At 37.9% G+C, this 14,853-nt stretch overlaps 1 pseudogene; it reads left to right on the top strand.

Moving 5' to 3' along the window:
- Positions 1–8,122: 8,122 nt before the first annotated feature.
- LOC148153510 (uncharacterized) lies at positions 8,123–14,343 on the top strand (annotated as a pseudogene).
- Positions 14,344–14,853: the final 510 nt, after the last annotated feature.

Here is a 14,853-nt window from a genome sequence, read left to right as displayed (position 1 = left end):
TATTTATATGTTTAGTTTAACTGCACATTGGGGAGACCGGTGAAGCGCAATTTCAAACTTCTGTGTTAACGCTGTTACATATATCTTTGACAATAAAGTACACTTGACTTGACTTAACTAGAATTAAGTAAGTTTAATGTAAAATAAGTCCATAACATGAACTACAACACAAACACACTTTTGAGAGTGCACTCTCAAAAGTGTACACTAGAATCAAAAGTGTATTCTCAAAATCAGGCACATTTTGTGCTGAGAGAAATATTCACTTACAAAAAAGTATAAAAGAAAGAACTGCTGACAAAAAAAGTTACAAATTGTTGACTTTTTCTCTTTTAGTATAGTTAATTCAGAAGTCATTTCTTCACATTTTACAATAATAAACCTCTGCTGTGTGTAAAAGAAAACTGTTCTGCTTTGTGGTAAAAAGAAAAGAAAAGTGTAATCCTGTTGATCGTCTTTTTGTAATGTGTAACAAAAAATACATGATAAAAAATTTATAATTGAATTGAGTTGAATTGATAAATAATAGACTGTTCCATCCTGTAAAATATATTTTGGATTTCAAATTCAAAAAAGCTGCTTTATTTTGTGGCTTTTGTTGGGCTTGTCATTTTTGACCCTTAGGACAAGGGAAGTAAACAGAATGTTAAGATCTTCCAAGGGTTAAAGCTCGATGGTCAGCCTTACTGAAAAAATAAACCCATGTTTTAGTACACCTTCAGTATACTTTAGTAGTTCAGTCTCAATAGCATGCTAGTTTTCACTGATTCTCGCTGCTCAGAAAACATTAAAATGAACTTCCTCCTCAGACCTCAGATCGCTCAGTCACTTGCAAATACATCAAACCTGGAATCAAGTCAGCTCCATGGATGTCTGCAGCTCTGCTCCTTCTCCCCTCTCTGCCTGCCCACCACCTCTACACCAGCACTCCTTCAAGAGTCTTCTGAGCTCACTACCATTGACCTGCTGCTATCTTTTCCCAGTTAGCTACAATTAAAAACAGAATAAAAATTCTTGCAAAACACTTTCCCTCTGATTTCTGAAGTGATTACAAACATTTAGGCCAGAAAACCTGATGACAGCATTGCAGTTAAGACAGATCCAATAGTGGTTGATATTTAGCATATCAACCACTATTGCTTTCAATTGGACATTTTTTTTTATCATAGAGTCCCTGTTATCAGGGCTAGTGAAATGGGAAGCAGGAAAGATTTTTAGGGTTTTCTGTTCGGCTGGGTCTTGCTACAGCTCATTATTGGCTGGCACACTCTCCCTGGAGTTTCTGTGGATAAGTCCTTGTAGTTGCTCCAGTGCCTCTGAGCTCATAAAAAACAGTGAAGTGGAACCCTGAGTCCATCAGAGCTGGCTGATAAACCTTACTTCAACTCATTATGCCAAACATTAAAATTCCAGCTGGGTGTCAAACCCTGCTTTATCTTATGTGTGCCTTGATCAACTATGGCTACTATCAACAAGGAACCACATTTACTTTTCACTTTCTCTATAAACCAATATTGAAAAGAGATTCAATAATTTTAAAATAGTCTCTCTGACCTTAGGGACAAAGCTATACCGCTAAATGGATATTTTTTCCATCCCCAGAGGTAAACTATAAATAAGAATAAATGAGCTTTAAATCATTTTGATTTCTCTGGTTCTTGTCCTTTGGGCTTTACACCATAACAATTTTGGGCAAACTGGGCTGATGTAATCAAGTTAACTGTACATCACTTATACTTTAACTGATTTACCTTCACAAAATCTGTTTCAAGATCATTGTAGGAGCTATTTCTCCATATTCAGTTAAATCTTAGAATTTAGATTGTTTAGTTTATTTTTATTTAATGTGTTATTTAGAATAAGTTCTTTGGTTAGTAATTTACTTAATTAGTTAATTAATTTCAGTTGGGATATGGGTGTTTCACAGTATAAGTACGTAGGTTTTAGGTTGCTCATTGGGTGGCCATATGGCTTTTTACCAGTCAGCCAGTTAGTCACTTCAGCCATCAGTCAGTCAGTTCTCAGTTCTCAGTCCAGTCAGTTACTTAATCCAGTCAGTCTACTAGCCTGTAACTTGTTTTGTCTGAACAGTCGAATAAAACAAAGAACTGCATTTTGATTTTTTTTATCTTTTTGGACTGCGTAAGCCAGAAACCCACGGAGCATCAAGTGGCTATTTGAGTCGAATTCACCTTCTGCTTTGATCGCCATTAAGTCTTAAGTTTTTTTATTTTTGAATTTGAGTTTTGGACAAATAGTCACTACAATCATGAACTTAAAAAGACACCAAGAAACTACAATTAACTCATTTTCCTCACTTAAGAAAACTAGTCACAGCTGTGACTCCATGGTCTTCAGAACAATTCAACACCATCTTTTTTCTTTTTAGGATTTCTTTCAGCACATTGTGTGACAAACAGGTTTTTGTTTTGAATAATCCTTTAACATCTTTGAATTGGACATTTTATGTTTTATAAATGCTGAATTTGTAGGTGAACCAGCCAGTTTAAGCATTTTTTCACCAGAAAGCACATTTCTGTCTGGACATATAATACAAGTTGTTAATGCACAGCACTCAGCCACGCCCCTATCTCCTCCCAAACTCCAGCGGACTGACTACTGACCAGCTCTCCGTCTCACGGGTCCGAAAAGCCTCTAATTCCTGGGTATTACCGCAAATAAGAATATAGAGAACTTTTGTTTACGCTGGGCGCGAGAAAGATTCCTCTAAGCTCTAACTACCTTCATCCAGACGTTATGACCCGCTTCAGTCTATGATTCAGACATCGGAGTAGCCCCGCCGGTGTCCGAGCTCATAAACCACGTCTGTTCACGGCAGCTCTTCCTCTATTTATTAACGTGCACTTCTTACAGCTTAGATAAGTTTAGCGACTAGGAATAAGTCACAGGGTCATTATTTACCTGAACTAAAGAACATATGAAGCCACCCTAATTTACTAGGACCACAAACACTGGTTTTACAATAATCAGAAGAATTAAATTTAGTTGACTCAAATAATTTAACTGTCCACAACATCAAATTAGACTTTAGTATTTTATTAGCAAGCTTTAGCAAGGGAAAAAGACATACAGCTTATCAATAAAATATTAAGAAATTGATATTTTTAAGAATTTTTAGAAATTACTCCTACTTCTAACCCTACACTGTGTCCTGATCTAAATAGAAACTTTGGGGAGGCAGTTTTACTCGAACCCAGATGCAGAGTTGACCTTTGGCAGCAGAGAACTTTAACGTCCATGGATGGAGTCCTGTCTTTGTCTTGGCAGAATCCTTTTAGAATAGATCCAAAGTTGAACTGGTGAGAATCCTCAACGAACTCAGTTCTTTATCCAAATACAATCTTTGTCTATTCCCCATGTCCACTGCAGCATCGTTGGAATCTTTTGGGTTGAGCGTGGGGCCGCAGTCGAATCAGAGTCCCGGGTTGTGGGTAAACGGATCTTGTTCCTTTCTTGTGGAGCGCGTAGTCGTCCCAGGGTGTCAGCAAGCAGCCCTCCGTTGATTCTGCATCTCCATGTGTGCTCGACTCGAACGCTGCGGAACAAAGAACCCCGATCCTTCTGTCTGGTGTCTTTTTATTCTTATCAGCAGCCACACACTTTCTTTCCTCACGTGCGTTTTTCCTTGACGTCAACTGCCTTTTGGTTGGCCTCAACCTTCAGATGAACTCCCTTGTTTTTTAGAACTGAACTTTCTGAAGTTCTCTGTTTGCCCTCTGCACCTGTTTCCTTCATGCATCTCAAAAATTTCACTTCCTGTTTCTGCTTAGACAGATGATCTCATATCCATCCCCATCTTGGAGACATGATGTCTGTTCTAATGACCTAATGCCTTGGTCACCTCTGCTCTCCTTTCGGTTCCTCTTTTCCCCTGACCTATCAACTACCATCTACCTCCAACACAACATCAGTGACCTTTAGTTAGTTACACATTTTACACCATTTCAAGTTCAATGTCAAAATCACATTTATAACCTTTTAGTTTCTCTGATTTAGCATTCATTTATAATTTTATAATAACCATAACTTATTAGTTACTCTTATCATAATCCTGATGTGAGTTATTACAGACATTTCTGAAAAGAAACCAAGAATAATCCATTATTCTAATTATTTGACACCATGTTACAGTTACTTCTTTCACCTTTAAGTACTTCCATAAGTATAAGAGTAAGTGTAAATATTCTTATAATCAAACCAACATTAACCACTGGTTAAACCAATATTAATTATTGGTTTAATCATAAGTTATCATTATTAATTTAAGTATTTTACTCTGGGTGTTATCCAATTACTCAAAATGTTTAGATTTTATTCTTTAAACCTTTAATGCCCTGAAATGAGCAATCTGAGCTATTTTTAATCACTGCAGGCTGGAAACTTCCTCTTTCTCCAGGAAACCTGCTCTTCCTGTTCCATAACTCTCTTTCTGTCTGATTATGATTTTTTATGATTAAATAGAAAAAAGTAGAATTAAAGCAGGACACAATAACAACACACACAACCAGATTAATTTTATTACCGTCTGACTCTACTGTTGGGTCTTGATGTCACCTGTGTAATCAGTTTTAAAGATAACTTTATTTATTGTTATTATTAAACTAAAATCTCCAGCATGGGGAAGTGGGATGAGCTCGACTTTTCTCGACAAAGTTTAGATAATATTTGTAACATTTCTAAAATATTAAAATAACTTATTTTTCCATAGTTTTGAGCTTTGCATCACTGTAATGCCTCTTCTAGCCACTTTCATCTCTGTAGTCAGCTGAGAGAGAAAGTCTTGGAAAGAGAGAATAAATATTAAGATAGAAAATGAGTGACAGCGGGACAAAAGTACAATTTGAATGTATTTTTTTACTGACAATACAAATAAAGTTTAAATCCTCAAATTATCCCTGTGGGCAATTTGAGGCACACATTTTCCAGGTGGGATTGCTAAGAACTCTCACTTTTTCCTCAAAACCTGTGTGATGCTGTATTTATTCCACCAACCTGAACACAGGCTGACTGATGTGAATGCATGTGAGCAATTATTTGTCCTTTGTGTGTTAAGTCTGATAAACCCCCATTGAATCTTTTCATTTTGCAACCACAATCTTTAATGTATTTTACTGTAGTGTGGAAGAACAAAAGATGTTTTTTATTTGCAGGCATTTCAGGTCTTACTAAAGAACTTAAATAACATTTGGATCTGGGTTTTAACTGGGCCATTCCAATATAAAGAACCTTTGATCTAAACTATTACACTGTAGTTCTGGCTTGTAGCGGTCCTCATTCGTTTTGTAGAAGTTGCATCAATGTTTGGCTTATGTAATTATTAATAATTGTAATCAATATTTATTATTAAATTGATAAGTCTTAAAATGTTGTTCTATTCTTAAGAAATCACTCTTTGATCAAGATTAGCAGTTAGTTAGCTGAAAGGTAATTTAAATAGCACATTTTCAGCAAGAAGGCAATACAAAGTGTTTTATAGGAATTAAAAGAAAATACAAACAAAATAACAAACCAAAGGAAATGAAATTAACTGAAGTAGTTAAAATTAGGCAACACATGCTCCAGTCAGAAAACAGAAAAAAACAGAAAATTAATGGCATCAAAATAGTTGGGAATCAGAATGCACATCAATGCTTGGCTTTTTTGATTAATAATTGCAATCAATAAGGTATCATTGATCAAATTATTAATAAAAAATTAAATTCTTTAGTTTAATCAGGGCACCAACTCCAGCAACTATGGAGTCATAAGCCAAACTCAGTCTCTTTTAAAGAATGAATTCAGAATAAATTATTCACACAGCAAAGAATGATCACTGACACGCTGATTTCTAATCAAATCTGAAAATTTATTAACAAAATAGCTAAACTTTACAGCTGAATTATTCCACAATATTTTTCTTTAACTACTTGCATACAGTCTAACTACGTACTGACAAGACAAAAGGAATATACTGAAAGATAAAATAGTAAACATTTCAGGTTAATGAATGAACTATGACAAAATAAAAGTGGAATAATGAATAATTAACATCAAAACAAGAAAACAAAAGAAAAATCAGATTTACAGAACCACAAATACAGCATACAGTGTCATACAACAAAGTAACTTCCTCTGGTGACGGAGAAGTAAGATGTCATTGCAGACTCAGACCTGTCCACCACTTTCAAACGAAGAGTCCTAAAACTCCACTCAACCATGAGTTTCACTAGACAAAGGAAGCATGGTTTTAGGCCTTGTATGACGACCGCAAAGTAAATATGTGTTTATTAATAAGGAAATTTTAAAAAGGCAAAGAAGTTAAGAAGTGGTGAGAAGCATGAGGTGAGAAGAAAAGATTTAAGGGGAAAGGAGCCAGTAAGTACTAGCAGGAACAAATTCAATTATTCTGGATCCAGGCAGTCTGACATGTGGCAGACTCAAAACAGCAAAGTAACAACATAAGAATATTACAGCATATAATTAGCAAAACATTAAGTAAGCATGCAACAGAAAAGCAATTTACCATTAACCTTAGATAAAAAGCATAATTCAACCCAAATAATGGAACGGTCTCACTGTGAGTCAATGGTCAATTGGGTCAAAGCAAATGTCCAAAGATCCAAAAATTGGTGCAAGCAGAAAAACCCGTTCTCTTCAGGCAAAAATCAAAGTTTGCATCCTAGCTAGATTCTCAGCAGAACCCTTAGGTTCTGCTGAGTTGGGTCAAACAAGAAACGTATCCTTCAAGGGATGGAGAGGTTGTCACGGCAGGCCTCCACAGATATGCTGAGCCTGTAAAGACTTTCATGTCTCTATGGGAATGCAGAAATGTGGGGTTTGCAGAACGCTTTCTAGAAGTTCACCAGTGAATGCTTTGAAGGTTTTGAAACAAATCTTGTTCCTTGTCATCAGGTTAGAAGAACAAGGTTCAGAGCTCCTGTGTGTCTGTTGGAGGCTGACTCCAAAGACGAGGCTTTGGTGAAGCAGCACACGCGCTACATTTCTCAGGTGGATGCGTATACCCTCCCCCTGGAACAAAGATACGTGAAAGGTAAACCTCGCTACATTTACCCCGTTATGGGAGCGAGGTGAAAGAGCGTAAGGGCGCTCAAGTGTATGCAAACACATCGGCACACTGCCCCCTCCAGACGGGATTTTGACGCCCCCTCTGGCATGCGCTCCATGCCCACTTTTTGCGCCACTGAGTTTAATTAATCTGATGGTTGATTTCATGTCTGAAAAAATGACACAAAGAAGGAGAAAAAGGTGTTGGGTGTGGAAAGAAGTGTTTGAAACAGATGAAGTACAAGTGAAGTTGCATTCTGCTGCCCCTTCTTTTGGCTTTATAAATACACCATGCAAAGCTGCCCTGAAGTTGTGAAGGATTTGTTAATGGCTGTGCTAATTGCAGTAAACACAAGTGGCGTTTGAGTCCTGCAACAGGCACAACACTCCTAATTAGGCTGCCACAGCCTCATTAGGGGCAATAAGAGGACAAAGGAAGAAGTCGGGAAATGTTCAAAGGAAATCAAGGAACACACACAAAGAGGACATGTCAGAGTAAAAGAGCAAAATGAGATTGGAAAGGACACACATGAGACTTTTAGCCACTTTTGTAGCCCATAAGTTTTGTGAATTTTGTGTCTAGGAGTGCAAAAAATTTAAATGCATTCTCTCCCAGTGCTGCATAGATATTTTTAAATTCTTTTTGGGTTCAATTTTTAAGGCTCTGTTCGGTAAAATCTTTACTTGGCTATGACATCAACACATTTGCTGTGGTACTGCTAAACAAGATCATGACTTCCGACTAATCAGTTTAGTGAATCTGCCATTTTTTATAGTCTAAGTTCAGTTATGCCGAAGTTGGAAGTAAACAAGTCAAAATGTTCTGTACTGGCATGTATTATACCAAATCATTGCAGTTCTGCTTTACATAGTGAATTATTTGCATGTGAAAAAGGATTTAAAAGCAAACAATCGTGGATTCCACAGATCTGGTCTTTTTTAGACCAATAGTCATGTTGGGTTTAATATTTCGAGCCCATATGCAGAAACACTCACGGAGAGGATAAGTAAATGCAAATAGTTTATTTACAAGTGACTCGACAGAGAAACAGAAATGATGACTGCGTTCAGGAACCCCGGAGCGGCTGCACACAAAAGGGAGATGGTGAGTTCAATGACGGTGGGAAACGACATACACCTTGAAATATTGCTTAATGGCTTACTTGTTGTTGAAGGTTTGGATCTGCGGAGGGGACTTGGTACCTGGTTGTAGAGATTGTGATGAGGGTGTTGGTTGGTTGAGGACAGACGTGGCGTTGGAGGGCGGACAGGTAAGTCAGAGTGAGGGCACTGAGGACCAACGAGGCAAACTTCCAGCCAGAGACTTGTTGGAAGCAAGTTCACAGAGGAGATGGCAGTGGAACTCGGGCATCCGATGAGTAAAACTCACGGCGTCACGAAAAGAGTAATCCAGAGTTTAGTGGACTCGAGAGGCTTTCCCAGAGGCACTTGAAGGCATCCTAAAAAGAGATGTACAAAGAGACTGGTCAAAAAAAACACGGAGAGCATGAAATAATTCTCAAGAAATAAATTTGACTCAGGGGGCTGGTGTACCACAAAAGGCAAACACTCTGGCAGAGAAGTACTTGAAGCCCGCTGCTCATATACTCCTCCTGGGTAATAATGATCTCAAACAGGTGCGTCCTGTTGGAACCTGTTAGCACGACCTCCTGACAAACTCGAACCGCTGGCACCCTCCCTCTGCTGGAGAGTTGGTGATGCTGAAAAGGAAAACAAACTAACCCCACAACCTGTTACCCCACACCAATCAGCTTGAAACCGTCACCGAGTTTGTATAACAGGAAAATATTCATCATAAGGTGCTTCGTAATACTGGCCCTTCTACTCATAGGAGGACTGCTGTTAACCCCACACCTTCTATATATGAAAGCTTTGGTCAGTCTGTCGACACGTCAGAAAAAGATCCTATCGCTCTAGCAGTGTTTATATGTCAGTGAGTCACCTTACGCACAATGAACTAAAAATAATTAAAAGTCTTTTTCCTCTTTCTACTGTCATATGAGGTGCCTGCATCACAGGGATCAACAGTCTGCAAGCTTTTAGACAGTAACACATCTACACATTAATTTGAACACACTTAGCTGCTGTCTTTCAGTGCATTGAACTCCAGACTAATGATGTCCAAAGGCTTCCTTTACCTCTTGATGAGCTCTCAGCCTGGCTGCTACGGCTCTGTTTTGCATTGAGTATGGTTGTAGGTAGCATCACATGGCTTTTTAGCTAAGTGTTTGAACCCTCATTTTGATGTCTGGCAATCAATGGAGTCCAGAAACTGAATGTGATATGCTAATGCAAGCAGATGAAAAGCTTCGGCATCCACTTATGTTGCATTCAAGTCATACAAGGTTTACCATGATTCTACCAAAGAATGCAATTCACGCTGGCTTTTTGGTGCATGAACATCACACTGAGGCTCAGAGAGGTTCACAAAGACAGGAAAGTGTTTCAAAGCTGAAGACACAGAGAGCAGAAATTAAGGAAAACTACTGAAGGTAAACTAGATACAATGCTGAATGTTGAATTGTGCTTGTATTAAATAAGTGTAATGTTAACTCGGTTTACTTCAAAAATGCTTTATCCCAAAGTGAAATTAACTGACATCATCCAAATGTGTTCAGAGTCATTGTGGATGGTGATGCTGTGGGCTGGAAGGATCTCCTGCAGCTGTCAACCTTAAAACGGGGAACTTTGCTAATCCACCTGATTTGCTTTTCCCATCCCTATTAAATCTCTGTCTGACTGCATGGTTAGATTTGATTTACCAAACAACAAAAAGATAAATGGAAAGATGTGTGACAAATTAAGGTCATCTCTGATGTTTCCATGGTAAAGAAGAGGAACACAGCAGCCAGGCACTAGGTTAATGGATGAGCAGAAGGTGTGAAGACCTCCATAAAGTGCAGAGCTTTTACAGCTAGGTACTCCAGAGCAAACAGGCAAGTTAACATGACATCCAGGAAACCTTGGAAGAGCAATTGTTGTTACAAGTAAATCTGCAGAACTTCTTTAGAACAATTTCCAAACATTTTGCAGTTCATTGTTCTGCTGTGATTAAAAAAATATACACAGCTAGAAAACAGCTCAGTTCAGTCCATTGTAAGACAGTAAAAGAGTGTAGCTTGCAGTGTTGTGTTCAAGACCACCTAACCCGAGACCAAGACAAGACCAAGACCAGAGCGTATCGAGACCGAGACAAGACCAAGACTTTTAGGGTCCGAGACCAAGTCAAGACCAAGACCAGCGCCCCACGCTACATGACACAATAAAATGTAAAATATGATCGAAATTGCTTCTCAGAATAATCTGAAAGATCCATATTCCCATAAAAACACCTAGATATTAAATACTTAATACATTTTACCAATATTAAATATTCCATTTCTGTGTTACAATATGTGATGGTCTCGTGCCATCCCTAAAAACATAACACCTTGGGAATTTGCCCATACTGCTCATATAAAGAATCCACCACTGTTGCACCATTAAACATAGCAATTGAGGCAATGCCCTGACGGTAAATAACACTCAACTATGAACACTGACCAAGGAGCAACAAGCAAGAAGTAACCAAACAGAAGGCGCTCATCATGACTGTTTTCACTCTCTATCCCAGTACATGAAGCCAGGTAGTCTGACACCATGGCAGACATTACAGCTGCCACTTTGAACAAAAACAAAGAGCAATGTGCATGCTCTGCGTGCTCTTTCGTTCTTGTGTTTTAGTTATTTGTTAATTTAAATATCAACGTACATAATTAAATAATGATGCAGTGTACTCAGAGCATTACTAGAACAAAGAACGGGTGTTCTGTCAGGTCAGATCGTCATACGCTTAGCACAGACTCACGGTGTTCTGTCAGATCAGCATACGTTGTCAGATAGTCGTACGCTTAGCTCAGACATGCATACGCTGTCATTACCATATGATTTTATTTAATCAGCAACATAGAATCATGACGTAGATCATTATTAACAGTTATTAACAGTTGTATGGCATCCAGCTGCAGCCAGACCTACTTTAAATACACTTTGAAACCACGACAACGCATGTATATCTATCTAGTTATCATATTATGTCATATTATAAACAATTTAATGACTTATTTTCGTCATAACTTGTTGCATATGCTGAACTGACAACTCCACTGACGGTCGGACTTCTTAAGGCGCATGCGCTGGCATGGTACTCACTGCATGTATGTTAGGAACATAGAATCATGACGTAGATCTGTTATTAACAGTTGTATGGCATCCTGACTTAGCGGTTAAGTGAGTTTTACACGGGCGTGTGTTGTAGCTGACTCCAGCTGCAGCCAGACCCTGCTTTAAATACACTTTGCAACCATGACAACACATGTATATCTATATAGTTATAATTGAAAACAATTTAATGACTTATTTTCGTCATAACTTGTTGCATATGGTGAACTGACAACTCCTCTGACGGTCGGACTTCTTAATGCGCATGCGCAGGCATGGTACTCACTGCACGTATGCTATTCTGACAGTGTATGGTAATCTGATAGAACAACGGCTCTCAGTGAGTGACACTCCAGTCCTATCTAATAAGTAAAGAGCCGTGGAGAAGAATCGACTGTTTCTGAATGTCACCTCACTATATTGCAGACTTTTGGACATAGCATTGTCCTATATATGCGACAAGTCAGTCAACATCTCCGCACAATAATTCAGCACAGTGAGTGATAACATTTTTCATCACAAATTCTTATGTGTCTCTGTACAGCTAGCTTTGCTAACATCACGTTAACGGAGCTTACCTTCTTTGAGCTACTTTTCTAAGTGACGAAAATAGTTAGACGTTGTCCCCATCGTCTCTGAAAACGAAGCGCTGCTGAGTTAGCTGTGGCCATCGGATTTCTTACTATTTATGCAGCGCTATTATATTACTGACGATTAGACAAACATTTTCTGCCGCTGAGAGAAAACCACTGCGCATGTCCTGGAGCGCCGCGTGCGAGTGAAAGGTGGGGAGGGGAGGGGGAGGGGGAGAAACGCGTAGTTGCTTGGATTTTAATCGGTGAGTTTTGCATCCACTGAAAACAAAGATGTTAACAAATAAACTGGACAGTATGCTGCACGTTTAGTGATATTTTCACAGTTGCGGTCTCGACTGGTCTTGAAATAAAATGCCGAGTCCTCAGAGCCCGAGACCGAGACAAGACCGAGACCAAATGTGGTCGAGTCCGAGACGAGACCGAGACCATCAGAAAACGGTCTTAAGACCGGACTCGAGACCAATACCGATCTCGAGTACCACAACACTGGTAGCTTGTCTGACTGGCTTGATATAGTTCCTCTTCTGGCACCCTGAGAATGAGATCTTATCTTTCTTTCTCTGATATTAAAGTTTGCTTGATCATCTGAAATATTTAAATGCTTCAAAAACCCTAAAAATGATGAAAGACGGTGTGGGGGACACTGTGGAAGGCACTGTTTTCTGTTTGATTTTGATGCTGCAGTAGTTATAGCTCATGTTTTTGCAATTTAAAAGTTCCATTACTCCGTATGAGTGTGTGTGAGACTGTGACAGTTAAAAGCCCCAGAAATGAGCAATATGAATAGAAAAGTGTTATCTATTTTCATTTCCATTTCACTCATCTGGTTGACGGGAACTTGTCATGTTTATTGATGCATTGAATCAAATAAATGACAAAACTAGAATGTTTGAATGTTTTGACACATATTTAGATCTTTAATCTTATTAGACTGTTCATGAAAAAGAAAAGTTTTTGCAGAATCATAATTAATGACTGCAATGGTAAGAGACGTGGCAAAAGATGTGGATGATTTATTAAGAATTAAATAAAAAAAGGTCATGGGTCAACATTTCCCATAATGAAGCCAACATGTGACTTGTTTAGTTTGTTTGTGGACAAACGAGTCACTGTTCAAAAGACAGACAGAGGGCTTGATGACAAAGAGAAATGAATATCCCCCATGAGAAAAAAAATAATTAAAAAAGGTCTGCTCATGATTGCACTCAGAGAAAAGGTATTGTCCTACTACACCATTAACACTCAATGTTCAGGCATTTGAACAATCTCTTTATTTATTTATTTATTTGTTTATTTATTTATTTATTTATTTTATTTGGATTTTTTTTTTATTTAAAATGTATTATTTTTATTTTTGTGAGGTGACCTTATGTGTGCTGAAAGCACATTTTAAATAAAATATATAGTTATTATTACATATATAACTATTGACATATATAATTATTGACATATATAACTATTATATATGTCAAAAAGAAATATGAAGCAAAGCCGATCTGACAGAGGAAGAGTTGAGGAGATAAATAAATCCTTGGATTTTATGTCTGATGAGATAGCAAAAATCTCAGCAACAAATACTTATAATGGACTTAATGGGGGAGGTTACAGAATTGAAGAGACAGAATGTAAAGAAAGACAAGCAACTAAGCTCTCCCGGAACACCGTGTGGCTGACTTAGAACAAATTATGTTGTAATTAATGGGTTGGAATCCGAGCCACGATCATATGCCCGGGCCGTGACAGAGGCAAACACTACTGAAGAAAGGGATGAAGATCAATGATCTCTTGAAAAACAGGTAATAACATACTTCAGTAAAAAGGGCATCATCGTTGATAATAATGGCATCGAAGCTTGTCATCCTTTTCCACAAAAAAACAAAGGAGTTAAACCGGCCATTCTAATGCGGTTTACAAACAGGAGACATAAAAATGCACTCCTAAAACAAGGGAGGAAATTAAAAGGATCCAATGTTTATGTAAATTAACATCTTACAAAAATTAATGCAGATATAGCAAGACGAGTACGTTGTCTCAGAAAACAAAAGAACATACAGTCAACATGGACCTCAAACTGCAAGGTTTATATCAAAATAAATGGTTCACCAGAGGAAGCCAAGGTACTGATCATCAGACAAATTGAAGAGCTAAATAAATATCAGTGAAACAAGACAACCAGGCAACTTCTGCTCAGCTTTCTGAAATCCAGTAATAAATTGAAAATATACACATGAATGTAGACACAGATATTGATCCAGACAACAATTCCCTTGATTATTTGAATGACAACTGCCATTACTACACTGATGATAACTATTTCCAAAGCTTTAATTCTGATCAAGAAATGTCAATTATTCACTTCAACAGCCGTAGCCTTTATACTAACTATGAAAATATCTAAGAGTATTTATATCAACTAAAAAAGTCCTTCAGTGTCATAGCAATATCTAAAACGTGGCTCATCTCTGAGAAGGGAGCAGGCTTCCCACTGAGGGGGTATGAGTTCAATTATATAAACCGAAAGAAAAAAAAGGGGGAGGTGTAGCTTTGTACATTAATAATGAACTAAAATACAAGGTTGTAGAAAATATGTCAGTGTCAGTTGATGATGTAATGGAATGCATTACTATTGAAATCCAGTCTGAGAAGCAGAAAAATATCATAGTCAGCTATGTGCACAGAGCAGCAGCATCTGACACTGAAGTCTTTACAAATTACATGGAAACATTGTTTGCTAATGTAACCCGGATAGTAAAAACATAAGAGAAGTCTACGATAATAAATAGCAAGGTTAAGTTCATTTATGATATCCTTTTATTTCAAGTAACATTTCAAAGTTCATATAGAGGTATTAAAAATGTGTTTACACTGTTTTAAATAAGCTATCTTTACTTTGTGGGGAATTGCCAGCGAAAATTGTATTTTCCTACGGGAGTGCGGTCTGTGAAGGTAGCACAGGTGAAGGGAGGGAAAA

Source organism: Poecilia mexicana, unplaced genomic scaffold (genome assembly GCF_051168715.1).
Source record: "Poecilia mexicana isolate PSO_F unplaced genomic scaffold, ASM5116871v1 scaffold_20, whole genome shotgun sequence".
Taxonomy (NCBI): Eukaryota; Metazoa; Chordata; class Actinopteri; order Cyprinodontiformes; family Poeciliidae; genus Poecilia; species Poecilia mexicana.
Note: the sequence above shows the minus strand (reverse complement) of the source record. Positions and strands in the feature narration are given on the sequence as shown.